At 39.3% G+C, this 21,224-nt stretch overlaps 1 long non-coding RNA gene across 1 annotated transcript in view; it reads left to right on the top strand.

Moving 5' to 3' along the window:
* The first annotated feature begins 18,792 nt into the window (after positions 1-18,792).
* LOC126187856 (uncharacterized) overlaps positions 18,793-21,224 on the top strand; it is a 36,731-nt gene continuing 34,299 nt past the window's right edge. The window contains exon 1 of the long non-coding RNA XR_007537799.1: positions 18,793-18,960. This is a non-coding gene — a long non-coding RNA (uncharacterized LOC126187856). The remainder of the gene's footprint in view (positions 18,961-21,224) is intronic.

The raw sequence follows: 21,224 nt of genomic DNA, 5'->3' as shown, positions 1-21,224 counted from the left end.
GAATTGAAGCGTCGTCCTCCCGAATGCGAGTCCAGTGTGCTACCACTGTGCCACCTCGCTCGGTATTTCCTGTTCAAAACTGTTTTTTTTTTCTAGGCAATTTTTTTCGTCATACAATAGTTCCAACAAGTTAATAGAATTTGCAAATTGCATAACGTTCTTTATGTATGCAACTGCTTCTTCAGGCGTATTAATTTTTCTAGAAACATCATTTTCCTCCTCTTCTACTTCGTTTCTCCTTCATTATCCTCTGTGTTGTGGATTTCTCTTAAATCTGTTGCTGAAGTGAAAGTGGAGTGAGTTGACAGAAAGTCATCGCTTCGAATGTAATCATCTAAACTACATGAAATGCTTAGTATTTTCATTAATTCAGCAATTGCTGCTGCATTTTCTAGAACTTTGATGGCCACAGAAGCATCTTCTTCTTGACCCCCAAATCCTGCTTTGTTGAAGCACTTGGTGACAGTTTCAAGTTTTTATTTCCTTTACTGCCAAGCCAGTCCATTTTACTGCATCCAGGACAGAAACTGACCGTGCAAGAGCAAACGCACTTTTGGCTTCTTCAACACTAAGAATAAGAGATTGCATCAGTAATCGCCTGTAACGGCACTTGAATGTCTAAGTAACCCCGTGGTCCATGGGTTGTGTGAGGCTGAGACTGACTGAACCTGGAGGGAACCAAGGCAATTTCATATTTGATAACGTTACTTTTTTTGGGTGGCAGGTTGCATTGTGTAGGAAAAGGAGAACTAGGCGATTTCCTTTTTTCGTTTTGGCATTGAAAGAGCCCAGCCATTCTTCCATAAGACCACTCACAATCCACGCCTTTTTATTGCTTCGGCATGTGACTGGAAGCCTACTGAGTTCTATGTTTTTGAAACAACGCGGTTTTGCGCCTTTCCAATCACCAGTGGCTTCTCCATTTCACCTAACATGTTTCCACACAGCAGAACAGTGTGTCTTTCCTCGGACATTTTTCCGCCGGTGCATTTTTCACCTCGAATTACTAGCGATTTTGACGGCAGCGCGCGATAAAACAGTCCCGTTTCATCGGCACTGAACACATCTTTTGGGTCATAGTTCACAATTAAGTTGGACAGTATTGTCTTCTACGCTGTTGCTACACTTTCCTGCGCATCCTTCGCTTTCCCACGCACTTCATTCCACACGATGTTGTGCCTAGCTTTCAGACTGTCGAGTCATCCTGTGGATGTCTTAAACTCCGTAATTTCGAGCCCTTTTTTACTACTCTGCAACATGGGTCTAGATAACGGTAAGTTTTTTTCCCGCGCACTTACGAACCATTCCCACACTTTCTTTCTTCTTCTTCTTTATCGTCGCCTTGTCCCATGTCACGTAGGGTCGGCTTTGATCTTCTGGATCCTTCTCTTCCATAGTACTCTATCCATTGCCTCTTCCTTCTTCCATCCTTCCTCCCTTAGGTCGCCGGATATCTTATCCTTCCACCTCATCTTCAGTCTTCCTCTCCTTTTCGCTCCTTCGGTCTTTATATCTTCAACTGTGTTTCCGATACACTCTTCTCCTTTTCTCTGTAAGTGTCCATACCGCCTTAGTCTGCTCTCTTGTATCTTTTTCCCCATGCGTCCCACTTTCACAGCCCCTCTAACAAATTCATTTCTAATCCTGTCCTTCCTTGTTACCCCACACATCCACCTCAGCATCCTTATTTCCGCCACTTCCATCTTCCTTTCCTGGGCTCTGTGATTGGTCATACCTCTGCCCCGTATATCATAGCAGGCCTTACCACAGACTTGTACACTTTCCCTTTCAACCCAGTGCTCACCTTCTAGTCACACAACACTCCACTCACTTTCCTCCAGTTGTTCCAACCGCAATTTATTCGGTGTTGTATCTCGCTTTCCAGTCCTCCGTCCCTCTGTATGTACAACCCCAGGTATTTAAATTTGCAGACCGATTTCAGCTCATCATCCTGGATCTTTCAAGATCTCATATGCACATTCTTCAGTGCTAAATATTCTGACTTTGTCCTGCTAATTTTCATCCCTCTTTCTTCTAGTGCCTTCCTCCAATCCTCCAGCTTTTCCTCAATTCTGTCGATGCTCTACTCACAAAGAACCACATCATCCGCAAACATCATATTCCACGGCGCTTCCTTCTTCACATCTTTCACTAGCATGTCCTTAATCAGGCCAAAGAGGTAGGGACTAAGCGCAGACCCTTGATGTAACCCTACTTTTACTGGAAACTCCTTTGTCATGCCCACACTACTTCTCACCTGTGTCATTGCTCCTCTGTACATTTCCTTCACTAACTTCACATACTTCTCTGGCACACACTGCTCTCTCATGCTTCTCCATTCCCACACTATTTCGCTAATTTCTTCATTTCCGGTCTTCTTCGCCTTTCTTTTCATCTGCCCGTTCCCTTTCATCCATTTGTCCCGAATCTTATCCTTTCTTCTTAAAGTCTCATAAATTGATGTTTTACCGCATTTGAAACGCAACATAAGTTCGAGCACAGAGAGTTTTTCTTTTTCACTCGCCTCGATTACATTGATCTTTTCGTTAAGTGTTAACGACACAGACCGTTTGTTCAACATCTTGTTACTGTATCTCTTAAAGTGCTACTAGTCAACTGAAACTCCCAGAAAATAATGACCTTGCCGGGTAAAGCCATTGTTTAAAGGAACAATACCCACATCTTTCACTGCGCACATTGCATCAGTGTGTTGGTAGATGTGGAACAATGTTCCTGTATGCGCTGGCGTGCGTCAGTAATGAGGAAAACGAGAAAGTCGACAAACAGAGCGCTGACGAACGAACCGTTTCCTTTGATGTATTGTAGGCTTCCGACACTGAGCTTAACTTACTCGTTGTTGCACAGAGCGGCTCTGTTTTAGGTCCAGACAAGCAGTGCCGTGCTGCGCTGGACCTCTTTTCTTGGTTTTGCGCCGCTTAGCAGAGGTGTTAAAAGTAACGTCCTTGTAGAGTTGTGAATAACTAATGAACTGTAATACAGTAGTACTACATAGGCTCCTTTCCGCATAATACATTGAATTATTAAGTATGTTCTTAAAGATTTGAAGCCGTTTCCGCGTTAGGCACGTTTCACTTTATACAAAAAAAATCAGCATATAAAAGTGCACTGAAAGCCTCTGGACTGAAATACTTGTACGCTTTGGGCAGATTTCCGAATTATACACGTGTCGATTTGAGCAGGTTTTACTGTAGTTTGTTACCAGTAAGCTCCCTCTCCAGTTCGTTAAAGAATCGAGTTGTCATGTATAAAACAAGTTCAAACGTCTGATTACTTTACACATCAGTTAATATGTACTTGACGTGAAGCAAATAAACCATTATGGTTGAAGACACAAAACCGTAGTTATGTTGGTCTTATCAGCTTCCGTAAAATGGGGTTACTTAAAACACCAGGATCAATCTAAACGATTTGCAAAGATCATCTTTTTAATGTTGGCGTCATGGTGTGCGTAACATAATTGCTGGTTTTGTGTGATTCTGGAGAATCTTGCAATGAGTAGTAGTTTTAGCAAGAAATTGGAGTTAATGAATGAAGTTAGTATCTTCTAGACATCGTTTATGTTGTTGAGGATTTTAGACAGGAAAACCTATCTTTGAAAACTTATTTTCTACAGGACGATGTATGAGCTCCTAGGTGACTTCATGAAAACGTAAGCATAACCACTCTTGTTGCTGATGATTTCGCATTAATAAATCTTTGTTGTCTCACCAGGCTTGTTTGAATTTCTTTTTTTTTTTTAATCCTATGTCTAAAATGTGATAATTTGGAACAGTTTTATGTTCACTCAGTAACAATCGAGGCCACCAAAGACGAAGGTGGTCACTGTTGCGTTGCTGAGTGCACTACCGTAATAATTTATGGTTGAGCTTAAGGATCACAGACAAAAAAATCTCGATAATATAATTTTTCAGAATTTCACAATCTGAATGTGAGTAATTTTATTATAGTGACCCTAAAGTGCAATAGAGGCTCGAAGAAGGAAACTTCAAAGAGGTTTGTTGCTCAAATTAAAAAAAGAGATAAAAACTTGGGTTGCTTGTGGCTTTCTTTAGTCTGCAACAGAATTAAGCAATTTAAAGCACCTTAGCTGTCACCGTATGTAACAAAATTACTGAAGTGTCAAATCGCTACATTCTTAGATTCTTCAAACTATAGGACAGTAATCAGTCATTTCATGGTTAAATTATTTTGGTGGGCATTTAAAAGCGTTTCTACAGTTTTACAACTCACAGCAGACGTTTTTACCATGTGATCTAAACGACACAAGAGTTTTAAGGAACCCCTTGCCTGCCGGCCATTGTGGCCGAGCGGTTCTAGGCGCTTCAGTCTGGAACCGCGTGACCGCTACGGTCGCAGGTTCGAATCCTACCTCGGGCATGGATGTGTGTGATGTCCTTAGGTTAGTTAGGTTTAAGTAGTTCTAAGTTCTAGGGGACTGATGACTTCAGATGTTAAGTCACATAGTGCTCAGAGCCATTTTAACCATTTGAACCCCTTGCCTAGGTGTAACTTGAAACACACACATTTTCCTACTTTTGTTGTAGTAGATATTGACCAATAATTTAGTTGCTGTTGTGGTCTTCAGTCCAGAGACTAGTTTGATGCAGCTCTCTATGCTACTCTATCCTGTGCAAGCTTCTTCATCTCCCCTTACCTACTGCAACCTACATCCTTCTGAATCTGTTTAGTGTATTCATCTCTTGGTCTCCCTCTACGATTTTTACCCTCCAAGCTGCCCTCCAATACTAAATTAGTGTTCCCTTGATGCCTCAGAATATGCCCTACCAACCGATCCCTTCTTCTAGTCAAGTTGTGCCACAAATTTCTCTCCTCCCCAATTCTATTCAATACCTCCTAATAAGTTATGTGATCTACCCATCTAATCTTCAGCATTCTTCTGTAGCACCACATTTCGAAAGCTTCTATTCTCTTCTTGTCTAGACTATTTATCGTCCATGTTTCGCTTCCATACATGGCTACACTCCATACAAATACTTCCAGAAAAGTCTTCCTGACACTTAAATCTACACTCGATGTTAACAAATTTCTCTTCTTCAGAAACGCTTTCCTTGCCATTGCCAGTCTACATTTTATATCCTCTCTACTTCGACTATCATCAGTTATTTTACTCCCTAAATAGCAAAACTCATTTACTACTTTAAGGGTCTCTTTTCCTAACCTAATACCCTCAGCATCACACGATTTAATTCGAGTACATTCGATTACATTTTGTTACTAATTGGAAAACGCAATTAGTTTGGAATACATTTTATTGTGTTTCGATTCATTGTTGTGATGCAAGATGGCTTCAGAGGTCAAAAATGTTTCAAGCAACCCCAAAAGACGGTTCCCATTAATCACCCATGAATTAATGAAAAAGTTTAGAAGGGAATTGAAATTATGTTTAAAGTTTGTTGGGAGTCGCTAACTGCCTTCATCACCAAAAATTTTGGATGGGTATAGTCTGGATAATTTGGGATAGTTTCTGACGCGTCTCAGTGTTAAGACGCCATATCTCCTGAACTGTGTGTCATACAGTGACATAAAGTTGCACGTACATTTAGTGGTATATGCAGATACTGTCTGTAAAATGTCTAGCGACTAGAGTTAGTAGTAAAGAAGTAATAAATTAAAACGTTATCCATGATGCTGAAGCTTTTCCTTTCGTTATTTTGTGGGCGTGTTACCGAGAGATAGTTTCCAAAAGGTTTGAAATTATGTGTAAATTTGGTTGAAAGTCGTTATTCCCAAATACTAAATGAATATAATCTGGGTACTTTGTATCCCAAGAGTTGTGCTGCCTCAAGCCATGTTCACAATTTCTAGCTTCAATTCGTCTCAATTTGTTAAAACTTAAGCATAAGACTATTTGTCTTAGTGAGCAGATTATAACAGAATTTTAAATCTTTACATTCGGTCAATAATTGTATGAAATACTGACATTCAAATTTTTGTTTCCCTTGGAAGTCTTTATACAGGGAACCTACAACTGGATTCAGGTGATCGGATGAGATACTGAGATCCTTTGTCAAAAGGTATTATAGCATTGCAGTAACAAAATCATGCCACGATATTCGCATAAAACTTCAGTCTGCTTGAATGCTTCAGTCTTCGACAACTTTCCCTACTGTTCAATATTCTTCCGACATTCAGTACACTACTTAGCTTTCTGTCGAATACTTGCTTCGACCCTGTCGACCGAGTGTTCGTAACAAAGCACACCATTTAGTAGCCTGCAACACCGCCGCTCTGGGGCGTCCTCAAAAGCATGCAACCGTGTAACTCACACTTCACATATGTTGTAGTTATTCGTTCACCTAACGCTCGAGATTCAGGAACGCTGATCTCACGCAACACATCTACATCTCATATCAGCATTTACATCTAAACTACACAAGCCACTGTGTGTTGTATGGGGTGAGTACCTGATAAAACCATTTTCCTTCCTTCTATGCTAGTCACGGAAGTCGTTTTTATAGGCCCAAATGTCTTTAAGTCTGTCTTTGTCGTCACAACGTGCGGCGTGGGTTGGAGGAAGAAGTGTATTTATTGACTCGGAACTATAGTTTTGAATGGTGACCAACGTCTTACAGTGAGCAATACTAAAGAATTGGTCGATTGAAGGATTTGTTAGTGACTGCTTTCGTGGCCGATTTATTTTCTTAGGATTATTTCCACAAATGTGAATCTGGCACCTGCCATACATATAGTTAAACAGATACAACGGCTACATCTGCTCCTACAAATGTAATCTCCTGTGCATGGCGCACAGTATATCTTGCCAATGTTATCGCTTTCGTGTCCTATTCCCTTCACTTATTGAGTGAGGAGAAAAATCGCTGCCTCTGTACATGCCCTAAACCCTCTTATCTTGATCTCACGATTCCTATATGAGGTAGGTATTGTTGGTACCATAGTTGTTCCACAGCATTTGTCCGACATAGGATTTCTAAATTTACCCAAAATGTTTTTTGTGAAACTACATCATCCTTTTTGTCCAAGAGTTCCTTTTAATTCTGCAAGCATTTTTGTTACATGGCTAGCATTGCTGCCTCGGGGTCATGTGGTCCTGGGTTCGATTCAGAGCTGGGTGTTCGTGTTGCCCTCATTATTTCAACATCATCATCATCATCATCATAATTCCTGACAGTGGCAAAATTGCACTGCATAAAAGTTGGATTATGTAAAAATTGGGACATTGTATGGGTGCTGATGACTGCCCAGTTGAGTGCCCCACAAACCAAACATCATCAGGTACTAGGTGACCTTGACCTCGAGGAATAATGTCACTGATGGCACCCCCTCCACCCCTGCCCCATCACTGCAATGCGGCAAGATCATCAAACCATAGGACTGGTATTGGATGAGGGAGGTAGGGGAGGGAGAGAAAGAAAGAGTGGGAGTGAGAGGGATTAGGGTGAGGGTGAGGAGTTGGGGGGGGGGGAGAGGGAGTAGGGAGAAAGGGGTGGGGAGAGAGAGAGAGAAAAGTGGGCAGGGAGGGAAGAGGGGGGAGAGAAAGTAGGTGGGGAGAGAGAGTGGGATGATGAGTTAGGGTTGGTGTTGTGATGTCATGACTAATAAAGAGATATATTTTTTTTCCTTTCTTGTACTACCTTGTACTTAAAGATCTAATTCTGATGACTAAGATTATTTTTCATTTGGTTATATAGTGTAGAACATGAAGTGTGGTGTGGCTATGTTTATCATGGTATTCTCTATATGAGTTCCTTATGTAAACACTTGCATTTTTTTCTGGTGATTTTTCAATTAGTTTTATTAATTGTATTGTGTGAAACAGAATGGAGTAGACAGAAGTTTTGTAAGAACTGTGGAGAGAGAGAGGTGTCAATAGTTGTCAGGCCAAACAGTGTGTAGCAGACAATTATGGATGGTGCATGAACTTTGTACTAGTCATTGCATACATTGTATGTGTCTTTTGGAAGGGTATGCTTCGATGTGTATATACAGTACTTTGGAAAGGAGCATGTATGTATTGTACTGTGAAACATGACCAGAGATGTAAGTTGAGGCATCGGCCATTTTAAAATTGACATTGAAGTTATTTACACCTACCAATTACGAAGAAGTAGCTTATTATCCATTGGTTCAAGTTAGCTTATTAGAGGGAACTTTGAATCTGACAGCTGTCAAAGTACATGACTCTTGTTTGCATGCCACTTAACATGATATTTCCTTCATTCATGTTTAGATGCAATTTATCTGGGTTTAACTTTTACTGGTAAGCAAAATTACAGTATACTGTGTCATTATTTATCAAATTAGCTTAAGAGTGTTTTACCGTTTTCCATTGTCAAAGGATTTTATTGTCAGAATTTTAACAGGATGTGGAAACTTCTCATATAAAGGTTTGCTTTTGAAGTTTCCAGAAGTAAACCAGGTTCTTGGGGTTTATACAATATTAATTTACTTCATGAAGTTTTTCTTTAAACATTTTCTGATTACAAATTCATGGTCATAGTAAATCTCCAGGAACTGTTTTCTTCACAGTGCATGGAGTGGGAGGGTGCAGGGCAAGAGGGGAGAGGGAGGGTGGAAGGAATGGAGGATGGGTGGGGCAGAGGGGTGAGGGGGAGGCAGTGGGAAGAGGGAGGGGTAGATAGGGAAGGGGGAGAGGGGGAGGGGGAGAAACGACATGCAGGAATTTCTAAACTAGGTATAAAGAGTACATAAGAAGCTGGAAGTACGAAAATGGTATTCTAACTTTGCTGAACATGTGATAAAAATGGACATGAACCATCAAACATGGAACTGGACATAAAAAATTTTTGAGTGAACAACTACAACAAGAAGCTCCTGCCACTATAGGAAAACTTCTATACACATGGAGCTGTTGCAATGAAAAACTGAGTAATTAATGATCCAACTAATGTTAGGAATAACTCACTAATGATGTTAGCCACTTAAAAAATGACACTCAGATATGTAAAACGTAACCATACTAATTTATTAATTTATTAAGGGGAGGGAAATGGAGTTTTATGGTGAGGCAGCAGTAGGGAAGGCAGAGAGATGGATAGGGGTGGGAGGGGAAAGGGAGAGGGAGGGACAGGGGGAAGGATAGTGACAGGGTGATGTGAGATGGATGGGGGAGGGGAAGGGTTGGTAGAGGGAGGCAGGGGAAGTTAGGAAGTGAGGGAGAGGGGAGAGTGGGAAAAAGGGGGGGGGGTAGGAAATGAGGAGGAGTGAACAACACTCGGGCCAGCAGTCTGTGATGCTCTCAGCCCTTGACTGATGTCAGGACACTAGTCTGTAGATTTCAGAGGTGAAAGATCTGTAAAGGAAGTCCTGCCATGAGTAGATGATGAAGGAGAATGATGCTTTTCCAGTCAGGCATGGTGTGTAATGGCGTTAGATTATGCTACAGGAACCATAAGAGGGAAAGGTCTTTTTCCCCAATGGTCTACTTTAGTTGCTCAATTAGATGTCAGTGTCAATGGAATAGAGGTAGTAAACACTCAAGGTACTGCCGTGATTGAGCCACACTAGTAGCAAAAGCCAAAATCATTGCGAAAGGATATAAACGACCTACTTTTTCTGATTTTCAAAATATGTGAGGCGATCAGAGGTCTTAAGTTCCTGGTTTTCTGTTTCTTAATTAGGATACGAGACTTTGAAGATTGGCACAGACAGGTAATAGCTCACATGGTAAGGTTTCGAAGGGGACATCCACTGACTCCACAGATTGGATCATATATACACTGGGGAAAAATACAGTGTGTTCAGAAATTCCCATTACAGACTCATAGGACTTGTAGAGGGGAATGAGTACATGGTATTTTTAATGGGGAAACTTTGAATAGGAATCTATATCCGGAAATGGACCACTTCTCTTATACAACAGTTTCAATTCAGATGTGTAATGCTTCGATGTCTGCTGAGGGAAAGAGAATAAGCTCGGAGTTGCTTGTCCTGGAATGAAACAGGGCAGACAGAATGACATATACTGTGTCAGAGAGTCAACTGATGTCACTTAATGTCTGCCTTGCTGTAAGACAGAGGAAGATCTGCTGGCACAAGGCTGGCCACTGCACTAGAAATTGAAGAGACATGAGTTGGGGTGGATATGCTTTATATGTACGATGTCTGTCACAATATGGATGGCTGCCACATCAAGCCGCTGCTGTAATGGATCACCACAGTTCTGTAAGTAAGTACGCTGGTTCTTTTTTTTTTTTTGGAATAATGAAAACAGGTAAATACCTGGCTTGATGACTATTCTCTGGGATCCCCATACCTCCAAACAGAGAGGCAGCTGCTCCTTGGCAAATTCAGGGAGATAATAGCATGGACATCAGTAGCGAATTTCTTCTAGAGTCAGGGTGTTACCATAATAATGGTACCAGATAACACTTCATATGGACTGGCTACCCTGTTGGGTATGAGGCAACATTCCTTGCATGGCCAGGGCTTCAGTAAAAATGTTGAAAAAGTGGACGTCATACCCAGATGTGGTGAATGAACACGAGGTACTGTAAAATAAAGAAACAATGTGAGGAGGGAGTTAGTTTCCAGAGTTTGCTTGATTTTGCTTTTCTCCCAAGGCATGCCCAAGGTTGGAAATTTCTTAAGGTCACAGTAATCAACACTGAAGAATTCCAGTTGTTCTGTAGAGACTGCCTGAGCTTTGTAATCCGGTACTTTTCATGATACCTTGATGCCACCTACACCAAATGAGGTTTTTTCACATGGGCATCACACTGGCATACCAGTGGCCATCTGGCTTGATGGCCCTTCCCTGGAGTCCCACTGCCACTCAAATGGACAGGCCTTAACTCCTTAGCATGTGCAAGGTGGTGGCTGGTCAGGCATCTGTAGTGTGTTCCCTTCATATTCAGGGGGCTACCATGGTATGGGTACTTGACAACCGCCCCCCCCCCTCCCCTCTGGCTACCGAACTGGGCATTGGGCAAAGTTGTCCCCATGGCCTGCATTTCTGTAAAAAATTTAAGTTGGTAGTCAAACCCCAATAAGTGGGCGAAACATGAGTTATCCACACTAGGTGGTGTAAAATCAGGAAACAAAGTGGGGGAAGCCATTACTGATGTCATATGACCAAGCTAGGTTGTCAGCAAGAAATATGTCTTAAAGAACAAGTCCGAAAAAGGATGTAATCAGAGGATAAGGGTGCAAGGAAAGGCAATGGCTTGAGGCCCTATGCTCACCATATAAATGCTCACCAAAGAGCTGTCAGCATTATACAGAAAACCAAGGATATGGGTAAAAGAGGAAATGGAAAGACCTGATGGAATGTAAATAATTTAAGGAGTAAAGGTAACAACTCACTACTTAAACAAGACTGAGAACCTTGCTAAATTTTGGATAAAACCTCCTTTACAGCTATAGAATATGCATATATATAAAAACACACATACCTGTTCATTTTCCCAGATGACTACATTGTGCTGGCATCTGAAATGTCACTCACCATTCTACATCTACATCTACATGGATAATCTGCAAATCACATTTAAGTGTGTGGCAGATGGTTCATCGAACCAACTTCACAATTATCTATTATTCCAATCTCGTGTAGCACATATAAAGAATTAACACCTATACCTTTCCATTTGAGCTCTGATTTCCCTTATTTTATCATGGTGATCGTTTCTCCCTATGTAGGTCGGTGTCAACAAAATATTTTCGCATTCTGAGGAGAAAGTTGGTAATTGGAATTTCATGAGAATACTGCTTCACAGCAAAAAATGGTTTTGTTTTAATGACGTCCATCCCAAAACCTGTATTATTTCAGTGACACTCTCTCCCCTATTTCGCGATAATACAAAATGTGCTGACCTACTTTGAACTTTTTCAGCGTACTCTGTCAATCCTATCTGGTAAGGATCCCACACCACAGAGCAGTATTCTAAAAGAGGACGGAGAAGTATAGTGTAGGCAGTCTCCTTAGTAGATATGTTACATTTTGTAAGTGACGTGCCAATAAAACGCAGTCTTTGGTTAGCCATCTCCACAACGTTTCCTGTGTGTTCCTTCCAATTGAAATTGTTCGTCATTGTACTTCCTAGGTATTTAATTGAATTTACGGCCTTGAGATTTGACTGATTTATCGTGTAACCGAAGTTTAACAGATTCCTTTTAGCGCTCATGTGGATGACCTCACACTTTTCGTTATTTAGGGTCAATTGCCAATTTCCGCACCATATAAATATCTTTTCTAAATCGTTTTGCGAATTGTTTTGGCCTTCTGATGACTTTACTTGTAGAAAAACGACAGTGTCATCTGCAAACAACCTAAGACGGCTGCTCAGATTGTCTCCCAAATCGTTTATATAGATAAGGAACAGCAAAGGGTCTATAACACTACCTTGGGGTTTGCCAGAAATCACTTCTGTCTTACTCGAAGACTTTCTGTCAATTACTATGAACTGCGATCTCTAAGACAGGAGATCACAAATCCAGTCACGTAACTGAGGCAATGTTCCATAAGCACGCAATTTCACTACAAGCCACATGTGTGGTACAGCGTCAAAAACCTTCCGGAAATCCAGAAATACGGAAACAATTTGAAATCCCTTGTCAATAGCACTCAACACTTCATGCAAGGAAAGAGCTACTTGTGTTTCACAAAACGGTGTTTTCTAAATCCGTGTTCACTGTGTGTCAATAGACTGTTTTCTTCGGCCGGCCGAGGTGGCCGAGCGGTTCTAGGCATTACAGTCTGGAACCGCGCGACCGCTACGGTCGCAGGTTCGAATCCTGCCTCGGGCATGGATGTGTGTGATGTCCTTAGGTTAGTTAGGTTTAAGTAGTTCTAAGTTCTAGGGGACTGATGACCTCAGAAGTTAAGTCCCATAGTGCTCAGAGCCATTTGAACTGTTTTCTTCGAGGTAATTCATAATTTTTGAACACAATGTATGTTACAAAATCCTGCTGCATATTGACGTTAATGTTATGGGCCTGTAATTTAGTGGATTACTCCTACTACCTTCCTTGAATATTGGTGTGACTTGTGCAACTTTCCAGCCTTTGGGTACAGATTTTTCGTAGAGCGACCGGTTGTATACGATTTGTAAGTATGGAGCTATTGCATCAGCGTAATCTGAAAGGAAGCTAATTGGCATACAGTATGGACCAGAAGACTTGCTTTTATTAAGTGTTTTACGTTGCTTCAATACTCCAACGATATCTACTTCTACGTCACTCATGTTGGCAGTTATTCGTGATTCGAATTCTGGACTATTTACTTCGTCTTCTTTCGTGAAAGCATTTTGGAAGGCTGTATTTAGTAACTCTGCTTTGGCAGCACTGTCTTCGATAGTATCTCGCCATTGCTACCGCAGAGAGACGGTATTGAAATTGATTGTGTCTTGCTGCTATTATACCTCGCAGGGGATTTTCTGCCAGGTTGTGGAAACTATTATAAGCATCTCGCATTCAAGTCAGCGCCAAATCTCGAGCTTCTGTGAAAGATCACCAATCTTGGAGATTTTGCATCTGTTTAAATTTGGCATGCAGATGCTTTTTTCGTTGTTTCTGCAACAGTGTTCTGACCCATTTTGTGTACAAAGGAAGATCAGCTCCATCATTTGTTAATTTATTTGGTATAAATTTCTCAGTTGCTGACCTCTGCCCATACCAATTCACAGGAACAATATAACAAAGTTTTCAGTTTGAATCTGGTAAGTTATAGCGTGCATTGCATTACATTAAGACAATGACCTCCAAATCTCTGAGAAAAGTGAGAAATTTCAATGAATAATGTACTTATCTTTCACCAAGTACATCAAATATGCAATTTATTTTATTTATTTATTTAGTGCCCATATTATCACATTTCTGATACTGGATATGTCAAGGCTCAGAACAGTATAAAATATCACATATTTACATCATGTACAAAATCTTATCACTGGTACCAACATGTGTAACACTATTCTGCTTAATTTGATTATAAAATTATATTGATACATACAGATACAATAAAAGCTAGCAAAACCTCATGGATGATTTTATAAAAGCTATTAAATACCAGTACTTTAGTTAACTAGGCGTAGTAACATATGGCACAAAAGCTATGTGCATAATTATATGCATGTATGAACAAAAGAAGTTTGATTTTATGTAGAAAATTTGATAATTACGAAATTTTGTCTAGAGACTTATGGAGCAGACCTACAGCTTTGAGCAAAATTCCACATATTCATTAATAATGTAGAAGCTATTGTTTATTAGTAGATTTATTTGTTCATTTTTCAATGTATTAATGTTTGGTATATTTTTGACGCTATCTGGCAATGCACTGTACAGAACTTTTAGTTTGTAAACAGCACTGCCTTGATATATTGATTTTCTGTGCACATCCCTATGACAGCCATCCCTGTTCCTTGTTTGATAATTGTGGATCTCATTGTTCAAAGTGAAACTTGATGATTTTTAATGAAGAAGATGCTTTCAATTATTAATGTAGATTGTAAGGTCATGAGTTTAATTCCTTAAAAGGTGCTCTGTAAGCAGCATCACTTATTAACTTTACAGCTTTCCATTGGAGCTTAAAAGATGGCTTTGCAAAAGAGGTATTTCCCCAGAACACTATACCATACTTGAATAGAATACACATGTATGCGTAATAAGCACTTAACACTGCTTCGGTATTGCAGCAATCCATAAGCTCTCTTTATATATTACAGTTCTTGCTTAATTTTTTGTTAAGCATTTCTACATGTTTTTCCCATCTTAGATGCTCATCCACCTGTAATCCTAAAAATTTCATGTGATTCTTTTGCTGAATTTGGCTATTTGATAATGTGAATTTTACATTGCTCCTATTTTTGTTCTTTATGTGGCTGAAATTTATCCATACAATTTTCTTCTAATTGACAACTAGACAGTTATCTTAAACCATTTTTCTACCATTTCTGCTGTTTTGTCGATTTTTTGCTGCATCTCATAATCATTCTTCACTTCAGTAGTGAAGCTGGTATCATCAGCAAATAATATGGTGTCAACTGCTGAAAACTGTTGTGCTAAGTCATTAATAAAAATGAAGAATAACAATGGTCCCAGTACAGAGGCCTGGGGCACCCCATAATTAACTCTTTTATATTCAGAATGGTACACATTTCCATCCTGAGAAACTGGTACTCTTTGTTCCTTAGCAGTTAAAAATGACTTTCACCACTCTTAGGAAATACCACAGACACCATAATTATACAGTTTTAACAGCGGTAGATTATGATTTATAAGATGAAACACTTTAGAAAGGTCCAAAAACAACCCATAAATCAGTTCCTTGTTCTCAACAGCTTCGTAAACAAGTTTTAGGAAATTGAAGAGAACCGCTTGTGTAGATTTGCCTTTTCTGAAACCATTCTGTGCATTTACAAGAATTTTATTTTTGTTTAGCAAGTCTAGCAATCTGGCATACATTATTCTTTCAATTATTTTCCAAAATACAGATAATAATGATAGTGGTCTGAAATTTTTAATGTCAAACTTGTCACTACTTTTATTAAATGGTATTACTGTTGACTGCTTAAGTTACCTCGGAAACACACCAGTTTCATAGGAGTCCACAAGTTGGGAGGCAACACTATCCATACCATATTTAATAATTTTGTCAGGGATACCATCAAATCCGTGCATCATTTTACTCTTTAGTTTGCTAATAGCTGTTTGTACTTCATTGTGTGTTATGGGATATAGGTACATTGCCCTTTAATTTATTGGAGTTATTACCTTTGTCTTTGGATTATATTTAGTGGTGAAATGCATTGTTGATTGCTCCATGATCCAATTCTCTTTTGTCCATGTATTGTATAATAGGTTCTTGTGGAACTTCAAATAAAATGATCAATGTATTATTCAGTTAATGACTTCCATTTTTTCTGCTGGTAGACTCATTTCACAATGGCAGCCAGAACTGCATAATGCTTGACATAGAAAGGCACATCACAAACATGTATGGTCAGCATTAGAGCAAAAAACCAACTACATTTTTGAATCTCAGTGTCCAAAATAGCTGATACCACAGGGTTGACTACAGTTGACTCTACTTATGCAAAAAATGGAAAACAATAATTCTGATAAAATGGATCAGATGTTATTTATTTTCAAGAACAAATTCCATTATTTATGGAATTAAATTTTTGCGTTTAATAGTAAAGGTAATTTGAATGTTTTGAAACTTACTTGTCAAATTTATATTATAAAGTTACTTTTTCTCAAAACATGTCTTTGTATCTTTTTGAGTATTAAATTAAAAATGTAAAAATCCAAAAAAAATATGTTGTTAACAATATTGTAAGTTGTGTGTGTTTTGAAATTATTAATTCCAATGAAGAAATAATCAGTCTTGATCACAATAAACAGAAGGTGTTTTATTAATGGGGACCTGTTTCAGTTTGACACAGATCTTCAGACCATGACATTTCTGAAAATTTAATGTAAGTTTTCTTAGAAGGAGATTAGGAACTTTTAAATACATAAACAGTATCCAGAAAAGACAATACAAATTTCTATAAAATACTAAAATATTTATACCCTCCAGTAATCCACAGGGAGACTGAGTCAAGCCAAATCTGTTTGCCAGAAGGCAAATTTGTCAATTACTGAAAAGCACAACAGTGCTGTGAGTTAAAGGCAAAGCTCTGTCCACTATACAGCAAGCACCAACAAGAAGAAAATGAAATGGTAATGTACGTAAATACATTGAAAATATAAATTAGTAGTTTAAAAAATCAAAAAATGCTCATAAGTGTGTTGAAGTACATCATTACTAATTGTCAGACTGACTTAACATTAGCAATAAAATAACTGAAAAATGAAAATGATAATCAATAGAAACCAACTACAGCAAAGGGAATTGTCACCTAGGGGAATAAATGGAAATAATAGACTGTAATGTCTTCGTTAGAGATTGTAGCGACCTAGATGTCAGTGCAAAGATTTATTCAAATGACACCACCAGTCACCATGAAGACAAGTGCCTAGAGTCCACCGATGAAATATTTCCATGGTAGGGCAGACATCCATTCAAAGATATACTGACAGCAGATCCGCCACAATGGAGAGGAGTAGCCAAGAGTCCACTGATGTAACATGTCTGCAGCAGAGCAGACATCCATCTGAAAATGTGCCCATAGAGAACACCTTCATACACCATAAAGAAAAAATCATCACAATGAGCCAATGTTGTAATTGTGGCCTTAGAGATAACTGGCCTGAAACTCAATAATAAACATACTGTCTGCAGCTAGGTAATTGTTTACTCAATGACATGGCACCATGAGATGCCATTAGTCATCATGGAGATGAAAGATATCACAGATTATTGACTTAGGGTGATAACATAAGTGCAATTCTAGTAAAACATCATACCACGTGGCCAGCTATAAGCCGATGCCATTTTATAAAATAATTAAGCAGTAACTGATCAGAAGAAAATAATAGTTAATTGACTGTCAGGTGGCCCAGAGAGGAGGTGTAGGTGAATATTCGGCCGCATGATTAACATGAATGCCGGTCCCTTGTGATAAGCATCGGGTTGATTTGATGGGACTCTGCAGCATTTTCTCGTGAACTACAGGGACATTTTCTGGTGCATGAGCTCATTTTGAAATGATATCAGATCATATTTGATATCATTTCTTCACTACACATTGCATGGCATTCCTCGCTGCAACTTTGACACCATTAAACTTTTCAACAAACAACTGACCACATCATTTCCATGACTGTTCTCATACAACTTTTCCACAATGAACACTCACTCTTCCAATGTGAGTACCATCATCCCTTTTGCACTGCTCCACTCACAATGATAAAGCCCACACTATGCTGTGAACTGGTGTGGATCATGTGGTGGGCATACACATTATGTGCGTGTCACAGGGTGTGGTTATATGCAGACATCAAATGCTACATGACGATAACATCAGGATTTTTTAAATACTAAAAGAACAAAAAAGCAGTAATTTTTTATAACAAGTTGTCAAACAGACAGTAAAATTGTTTATCTTTTAAGACATAAGGTAACTGATGTGTCCCCTGTCAGAATATCTTTCTATGGGCATCTGCCCTGCCACAGATGTGTTTCATGGGTGGACTCTAGGCCACTCACCTCCATGGGGACAGGTGCCATCCTCTGTTGGTACATCTCTCAATGGAGTCTGCCCAGCCGTGGATACATTTCATCAGCGGACTCTAGGCTGCTTGTCTTCATAGCAACTGGTTGTGCCATTTGAATACATCTTTGCATTAATGTCTGATTTCCTAAAGTGTTTGACAGTGATTTTACAGTCTACTATTTTTATGTATTGTCCATAGGAGGCATTTGCCTATACAGTACCCAAGTATTATTGGTTATCCTTTCTATTCTTCCGTTATTCTGTTACAAGTATTCAGTACATCAGACAATTAATATTGTATTTGAACATACTTACATATATTTTCCATTTTTTCAAATTACTCACCTATTTTTTCAATGTGTTTCGTATATAACCATTGAATTTCCTTCTCACTGGTGCCTTCAGTGATCATGCACTAAATGGCAGGTGGAATTTTGCCTTTGTGACTCATAGTGCTTTTATGCTAATCTGTTGCTGATGAATGCACCTTCCAGCAGACAGTATGGCCCCACTCAGTGTCTCTGTGGATCACTGAAGGGAATGGGTACTTTTGTACTTTATTGTTATTTTTATTGGCTGTTAAGTATATTGTTTATGTATTGAAAAGTTTCCAATCTCTCTCTAAGAAAATGTATCTTAACTTTTCAGATATGTTGTATGGTCTGAAGAAGATCTGTTACAATTTAATTTAGATCACTGTTGTTCTATATACACTATCAAAACCTGAACTTCATATTTCAATAACAACTAAATCCGGCAAGTTTGGCAAGAAATGAAATGTAATCTGGACATTCTGCCTTCTAAGCTTCCTGATGGACTATAAATTCTTAGAAAGGTAATTATTTTTTGTAATAATAAACTTTGCAATTTGTGTTCCTGTATTGATTCAGTGGCCTTTCTGTTCCCTATACTTACAGTGGTTATTATCAAAGTAAACTGAGTGCTATCCTTACTTAAATTGCTTTACAGTTCATTGATTTGGATATTTGTATATTGCAAAAGTGTCTGTAATTATAGCAATTCAACAAACTTTGTTTCCTTTGCTAATTGTCAGAATATAAATCAACTATTAAAATCTGTCAAGTATAGGTATCAAAGACTTGTCCTAATGCTTGTTAATTAAATTAAGATTGATCCCTTGCAGACTCTACTGAATTGACCAGTGCACTGTTTAAAACATTATTACTGTAACTCAACTGTGGTGAACCTGAAACATATGTCAGGTGGAGAGGGTGAGGGGAGAAAGGACATGGGGAGCAGGGATGAGTGCTTGGAAAGCATGGCTGATAGCTGGGAGGGAGAGGTAGCAGATGTGTGGTGGATAAGTGTGGCACAGACAGGGTGAGTTCTGCATAGCACTAACAATCTGGAAGAATTGAGTGGTAGGAACTGTGGAGAAGAGTGTGTGGGTGTAGGATGGATGAAGGTATGAACATAGGGCTCAGGTTTGTGTGGGGCAGGGCCAGCCAGGGAGGAGTGCAGAATCAAGAGATGTGCTGCAAGTACATCTTCCATATACATCATTCAGAGAATCTATTGTTGGATGGGAGGATCCATGTGACATGGGTTGTGAAGCAGCCTTTAATCAGCAGTGCATTCTTCCATTGGGTTGTCTATCTGCTCTTTGCCACAGTTTGGAGAGGAACATACATTGGTTGCTTTGCCCCAATTTTTCTGCCACCAGTTGGTCTACTCTGCTCTCTGCCATGGTTTGAATGGGGACACACATTGGTTGCTACGACCACATAAAATTTTGTGCAGAAGTTACCTCAAAGGTGGTATATGATGTGACTACTTTAACAGGTGGCCCTGTTTCTGCTGAGACAGGATAAATGTGTGGCACATCTGGAGTAGGTTGTGATGGATGGTGGTATAAGCTAAGTCTTGCACCTGGGTAAACTTTGCCTCCTGTCTTACATTCAGCTATCCAAGTATCTAGATCTAGGGATTGAAAAATTCTATTAGCTATGTAGCAAGTCACAGTGTTTGTTGTAAAGCTTTATGAAAAGTAATAATATGCTGTAAATATTACTCATTTTCTTTGAGAAATGACAATATAATCAAGTAATATTAAGCTACCAACAGCAGATATATAGGGTGTTACAAAAAGGTATGGCCAAACTTTCAGGAAACATTCCTCACATACAAAGAAAGAAAATATGTTATGTGGACATGTGTCCGGAAACGCTTACTTTCCATGTTAGAACTCATTTTATTACTTCTCTTCAAATCACATTAATCATGGAATGGAAACACACAGCAACAGAATGTACCAGCGTGACTTCAAACACTTTGTTACAGGAAATGTTCAAAATATCCTCCGTTAGCAAGGATACATGCATCCACCCTCTGTCGCACGGAATACCTGATGCACTGATGCAGCCCTGGAGAATGGTGTATTGTATCACAGCCGTCCACAATACAAGCACGAAGAATCTCTACATTTGGTACTGGGGTTGCATAGACAAGATCTTTCAAATGCCCCCATAAATGAAAGTCAAGAGGGTTGAGGTCAGGAGTGTGTGGAGGCCATGGAATTGGTCCGCCTCTACCAATCCATCGGTCACTGAATCTGTTGTTGAGAAGCGTACGAACACTTCGACTGAAATGTGCAGGAGCTCCATCGTGCATGAACCACATGTTGTGTTGCACTTATAAAGGCACATGTTCTAGCAGCACAGGTAGAGTATCCCGTATGAAATCATGATAATGTGCTCCATTGAGCATAGGTGGAAGAACGAAACTAAAATGAACTCTAGCATGGAAATTAAGTGTTTCCGGACACATGTCCACATAACATCTTTTCTTTATTTGTTTGTGAGGAATGTTTCCTGAAAGTTTGGTCATACCTTTTTGTAACACCCTGTATAGTATAGTATAACACTTGTTATCAAAGTAGCGACTGTCTTACTAATTTACTCTATCAGATTTGCTTTTAATACAGTATTCAGATTAAGTTTCTATGATTTCATGGTCTTTTATCAATGTACACCTTGCCTTGCTTCACAGCCCAGAAAGATCTTTCTTCATGAGATCTACAGAATATGATAAATGAATGATTAAATCTTCCACAAGAGTATGATCCACAGGCCAAGAGAC

The sequence above is a fragment of the Schistocerca cancellata genome, chromosome 5 (genome assembly GCF_023864275.1).
Source record: "Schistocerca cancellata isolate TAMUIC-IGC-003103 chromosome 5, iqSchCanc2.1, whole genome shotgun sequence".
Taxonomy (NCBI): Eukaryota; Metazoa; Arthropoda; class Insecta; order Orthoptera; family Acrididae; genus Schistocerca; species Schistocerca cancellata.
Note: the sequence above shows the minus strand (reverse complement) of the source record. Positions and strands in the feature narration are given on the sequence as shown.